This window comes from Vicia villosa, linkage group LG6, assembly GCF_029867415.1.
Source record: "Vicia villosa cultivar HV-30 ecotype Madison, WI linkage group LG6, Vvil1.0, whole genome shotgun sequence".
In the NCBI taxonomy this organism is placed as follows: domain Eukaryota; kingdom Viridiplantae; phylum Streptophyta; class Magnoliopsida; order Fabales; family Fabaceae; genus Vicia; species Vicia villosa.
The window spans coordinates 97,134,880-97,141,261 of NC_081185.1; the positions used below are offsets into that span (position 1 = coordinate 97,134,880).

The following is a 6,382-nucleotide window of genomic DNA, read 5'->3' on the forward strand; positions in this document are numbered from 1 at the left end:
CTGTTGACTGTTTGAGCTGTTGACTGTGCGTCTGAGCGAATCGAAGTTTGAAAATTTGTCTGGTGGTATTTTGAGACATATGGAGATCCATGAAATCCATTTGAGGTCTCAAAAACTCGTTCTTCTGAAAAAAAACAAAAACCCTAGTTAGGGACTGTTTGTGTAGGAGACAGTTAGGCGTACCTGATTTTTGTGCAGTGTTGAGTCTCTGTTGACCACGTGATTATCAGAAGACTTCTAGAACAAAATCTTGGAAATTTGAAGTGCAAAAAAATTGATTTGACTGATGGTACAAACACGGAGAATTGCGCTGATAGCGGGTTTGACTGGTAACTAGCTGTCCGGGTATTAACGTAACAGTTAAAGTGAAAATTCAACAGTTTAAAGTTAATTTTTTTCTTTTTTTGTTTTTGTTGTGTTAATGGTGAAAAATTTATTTACCTGAGCTGTTAGAAAAACACAAACATAATAAATAAATAAAATATACTGTACGCGAACGAAAATACCGATAATAACCTTGAAAAAAAATATTTAATGCACAGAAAAATAAATATTTAACACACATAATATTATCTTGATAATTAAACTACCGTACGACAGATAGTACAACATTTAATACTAACAGTACAAATATTACATAATATAATGAACAGTACGACAAATAAAATAAACGGTACACTATTTGAAAGCGACAGATACAACAAACTTTAAAAATGACGATTAATAATCCATGCTATGAACAACAGAAAATAGATGATCGGAAGTGTAACCATCGCAGGTCCGCATTTTTCAGGACTATGCAGACAGAAGAAGGACATGATCACCGTAAAAATAGTGATGACTATAAGAAAAAGTGTATCCATCCACTTTGCCATTTTTGCCGAGGAAGAAGAGAAAATAATTATGAGATAGAAGTTTGAGAAATTTGGGAGATGAGTGAAATTTGATGTGAGAATTTATGGAAAAAATGAGGAGTATTTATAGAGTGAAAAGAGAGAGATAGAGTCGTTGGGAGTGGAGTGTTACCGTTTTGAATAGTAGTAGGATTTGAAAAAAAGTATGGTAGGTTTTGAAAAGAAAAGGGGTGTAGAATAAAGCTAGGATTTGATTTGAAAGAAAGAGATTTGAAAAGAAAGGAAGATATTTGAAAAGAAAGAAAGAGATTTTGAAAGAATAATATAGTATAAAAATAAAAATTAGTGGGAAATAAAATCAATAATAATTTAATTGTTACCAGTACAATCTGAAACCCGGACTCCGCGCCTGTAAATTTTAATTCTGTACCAACTGCGTCAGCATTATTTATCTGAAAATAAATCTAAAATAAACAGTGTATGAAGTGATAAACAGTATTTGGCGTTTATGTAGGAATAAATTTAACAGCGAACCAAAATACTGTATAAAAAATTCTAAAAATTGAGTATTCATAAAATCAGGATATTTATGAAATAAAAATCCAAGATTGTATAAAACTCCAAATTTTTAGACAGAAGTCTGTTGACTTCTCTTTTTTTTTTTTAAAAACGCAGGCAAATTTTGGGGTATAACAATAATGATCATAACACTTAGAAAATGATGGGATCTCAGAGGTCAAAAATTGGGGTGCAACAGTTTTCTTCTCAGAGCTTTGTGAATACGTGATCTCTCCATCTTCAAGTGTGCTTCCATCCATTGACAAGATTTAGAGCTACGGTTTGTTTTAAGGTTTGTGCCGTTTCCTTCTACAGTTTTATGATTTAGAGTTAGGGTTTGTTTTAAGGTTTGTGTATCTGTTAAAATGATCTAGATTTAAGATTTGCTTAAAGTTTGTGTTAAACTTAAAATTATTTAGGGTTTGAGTATGTTGAACTAAGTGATTTGTGTTAAATTAGAGTTTTAGTGTTTGTTTAATCTGAAGGTAGAAAATATATATCCAATGAAAAATAGAGAATACTGAGTTCATTTTTATGCTTCAAATCGTTATCTTGTTAACATTTTCAAGTTCATTATGCTTACACTTTTGTATTGAAGGGAAACCAAGGCGTTAACAAGATTAAAGACGGTTATAATCCGGCAACATGGATGTTGGAAGTGACATCTTCATATAAAGAAGTGAAATTGGGGATTGATTTTGCAGATGTGTACAGAAATTCAGAATTATACAGGTATTTTCACTTATATGGAACGAAATCAAACTATTGAACTAGTCACTGGATAATAATCTACTTTAACTGTGTTGGAACTTGGAATGATGATAACTTGGAGGAAGAGTTGGAAAGATTTATTGACATTAAATGAGCAATAAATGAACACAAGTAAGAGCTAATATGGAGATGAATTTGAAAAGGTTCATTTAAGTCCCACATTGGAGGGAACACAAATATTAGTAGTGTATATATATTCCAACTTGAACAATTGTTGTTGGGCCCAAGGGCACCTACAATTTTATAAAGGAGTGAGGACACACCAATATGCCAAGAAGACACACACGCGCGCGCGCGCCGCCGCCGCCGTCCGTCCGTCCGGCCGGCCGGCTCGGCTCGGCTCGGCTCGGTTCGGTTCGGTTCGGTTCGGTTCGGTCTACATGAATTAATTTTTTGGAACCCGAATTAATGGAAATTAATTATCATTGAATAATTAATTAATTCGGTAAAAATTAAATACTATTAAATAAGAAATTAATTAATATTTAATATTAATTAATACGAATTGGTGACGTGTCCTTAGACCAAGTCTTAACCTAGATTTTGACTAGGTTTACTTGTCCTCCAAGTCTGACCAAGTGAATAACGGTTACTTTGACTGGGCCGGTTCAACTCTCCCACTATTTTCGCCCACGATTTGGTCCATTCGGGTGGATCCTTTTGCCTATAAATACTTTTCCCTCAGTCACTTATTCTGCACTCCAGAGTTCAATTCCGAATTCTCTCCTCTCTCTCTTACTCTGCTTCATCTCAAATTGTTCTTTTCTTTTTTCGACTGGAATTAATCCAGATACTGAGACTGGTTTTTTAACCATCAGAAAGGTGTATCATTTAGAACGATTCATCACACGTGCAAGTGTGAATCGTATTGAAACGAGCTGTTTTATCCTGGAGGCGTCGTGGGTATTTACGAGCTGCTTTGCATAAATCTGGCAGTACCGCGAAACGTCTTAAAGAAAGCGTACCGATCCGCGACTCAGCCGATAATTTCCTCTGTGGCATTATTTTATTAAACCGAAAAACAACAATTTTAAGACGATTCTGTAACTGCCATGTCGACTGAGGAAACTATCGGTAATACTGCGGCCGCTTCTGCGAATGACAAACCATTCAAGTTTGAGGGATCCAATTTCAAACGTTGGCAATCTAAGATGAAGTTTTTCCTAACTCTGAAAAAGGTTGCTCACGTTCTGACTGAGGACATCCCAATTGTTCCTTCTGGATCAATCGAGATAACTAATGGTAAGTCAACTGCTGAATCTGACGGAACCTCCAAAAAGGACGGAGCTTCCAAAACGTCTGATGGAGACTCTGCTGCAAAAGAAAAAGCCGCAGCAGATGACTTACAGCTCCGAAAAGAAATTGCCCTATGGCAAGAAAATGATTACCTATGCAAACATCACATTCTGAACAGTCTTGCTGATGACCTATATGATTACTATAGTAATCACAAGACTGCTAAACAGGTTTGGGAAGCTCTCCAAAAGAAGTATGACACCGAAGAAGCTGGTGCAAAGAAATATGCTGTGAGCCGCTACTTGAATTACAAGATGGTGGATGAAAAGTCTGTGGAAGCTCAAAGCCACGAGCTTCAGAAAATTGCTCATGAAATCATTACTGAAGGTATGCCCCTCGATGAACAATTTCAAATTGCTGTAATAATTGACAAACTGCCCCCCGGTTGGAAAGATTTCAAAAATGTCCTTCGACACAAAACAAAAGAATTTTCAATCGAGAGTCTGATTACTCGCCTCCGAATTGAAGAGGAAGCTCGGAGACAAGATCAGAAAGATGAAGTCTTAGTTGTTTCGAACAACAAAAAGAAATTCGGTGCGGTTCTGAAGCCTACTGGCAAACCATTAAAGAATCAGAACCGCAATGCTGTGAACCGAATTAAGAATGGGAATCCCTCTAGGGCCCCATCTGCTCCATTTGCTAGGCAGCAACCACCACAACAGAGAAATGACGCTCCGGTTTTCACTTGCTACAATTGTGGAAAACCGGGTCATATGGCAAGGAAATGTAAGAGCAGGCCTAAACCTGTTGCTGGATCAAATGCTCAAATTAATATGACTGATGAGCCATTTGTTGCTATGATCACTGAAATCAACATGGTTGGTGGAAGTGATGGCTGGTGGATAGACACTGGTGCCTCTCGCCATGTCTGCTATGACCGTGCTATGTTCAAGACATACACTATTGCTGAAGATAAGAAAGTGCTGTTGGGAGATGCTCACACCACTAATGTTGCTGGAATTGGAGATGTTGAGCTGAAATTCACCTCAGGAAAGACTTTGATCTTGAAGGACGTCATGCACGTTCCTGAAATTAGGAAGAATCTTGTTTCTGGTTTTCTTTTAAATAAGGCAGGGTTTAGTCAAACTATAGGGGCAGATTTGTACACCATCACTAAGAATGGTATTTTTGTTGGGAAAGGGTACGCCGCTGATGGCATGTTTAAGTTGAATGTTGATTTTAATAAAGTTTCTCCTTCCGTTTACTCTTTGTGTGATGTTAATATTTGGCATGCTAGACTTTGTCACGTTAATAAGCGAATTATTTCTAATGCAAGCGACTTAGGTTTAATTCCTAAATTAAATGTGAATGATACTAATAAATGTGAATATTGTAGTCAAGCTAAAATAACTAAGACCTCACATAAATCAATAATTAAAGGATCTAATCCCCTAGATCTTATACATTCTGATATATGTGAATTAGATGGAACCTTAACTAGAAATAGTAAACGTTATTTTATCACTTTTATTGACGATTGTTCTGATTATACTTATGTATACTTAATGAAAAATAAAAGTGAAGCGCTTGACATGTTTAAGATGTATGTGACTGAAATTGAGAATCAATTTAGTAAGAAGATTAAGAGACTTCGTAGTGATAGGGGAACTGAATACGATTCTGGGTTATTTAATGAATTTTATATTAAGCATGGAATTGTACATGAAACGACTGCTCCATACTCTCCTGAAATGAATGGTAAAGCAGAGAGAAAGAATAGAACTTTTACTGAACTTGTTGTTGCAATTATGATGAATTCTGGTGCTGCACCTCACTGGTGGGGGGAAATTTTATTGACTGTTTGCTATGTCCTGAATAGAATACCCAAGTCAAAAAGTAAGATCTCACCTTATGAGATATTAAAGAAAAGACAACCAAACTTGTCTTATTTGAGAACTTGGGGCTGTCTGGCCTATGTCAGAATTCCGGATCCGAAACGAGTTAAACTCGCTAGTAGAGCATACGAATGTGTATTCATTGGTTATGCAGCAAACAGTAAGGCATATAGGTTTTATGACCTAAATGCAAAAGTGATCATAGAATCGAATGATGTTGATTTCTATGAAGACAAATTTCCCTTCAAATCAAGAAATAGTGGGGGCACTCAATCGAGTCACATTCCTGTGATAAGAAGCACAGAAAGCAACAACAAGGTAGAAACAGAACTTCGACGAAGTAAACGAGTAAGAGTCTCTAAAGATTATGGGCCTGACTATGCGGCTTATAATGTAGAAGAAGATCCAATAAATTTTCAAGAAGCTTTGTCATCGCTAGATGCAGACTTATGGCAGGAAGCCATTAATGATGAGATAGATTCTCTTGAGTCTAACAAGACCTGGCACTTAGTAGACTTGCCTCCTGGATGCAAACCAATTGGTTGTAAATGGGTTTTGAAAAAGAAACTAAAACCTGATGGAACTATTGATAAATACAAGGCTCGTCTTGTAGCCAAGGGTTTTAGACAAAGAGAAAATGTAGATTTCTTTGATACTTACTCTCCAGTCACTAGAATTACATCCATTAGGGTACTTATATCAATCGCTGCTATCTATAATTTGATAGTACACCAAATGGATGTAAAAACAGCTTTTCTAAACGGTGACTTAGAAGAAGAAATCTATATGGAACAACCTGAAGGTTTTGTGATCCATGGACAAGAGAACAAGGTCTGTAAGTTAGATAAATCCTTGTATGGATTAAAACAAGCTCCTAAGCAATGGCATGAAAAGTTTGATAACCTAATGATATCGAATGGGTACAAAGTGAATGAAAGTGACAAATGCGTTTATTACAAATCTGAGAATCGCATTTGCACTATCATCTGTCTATACGTAGACGACCTACTCATATTTGGATCAAACATTCATGCCGTTAACGCTATGAAATCATTGTTGTGCAACAAC

General features: G+C 36.2%; 1 long non-coding RNA gene across 1 annotated transcript; it reads left to right on the forward strand.

Annotated features, from left to right (window-relative positions):
• Positions 1-1,610: 1,610 nt before the first annotated feature.
• Positions 1,611-2,145, forward strand: LOC131609369 (uncharacterized). Its single transcript, XR_009286122.1, has 2 exons — positions 1,611-1,704; positions 2,011-2,145. It is a non-coding gene; the product is annotated as an uncharacterized LOC131609369 (long non-coding RNA).
• Positions 2,146-6,382: the final 4,237 nt, after the last annotated feature.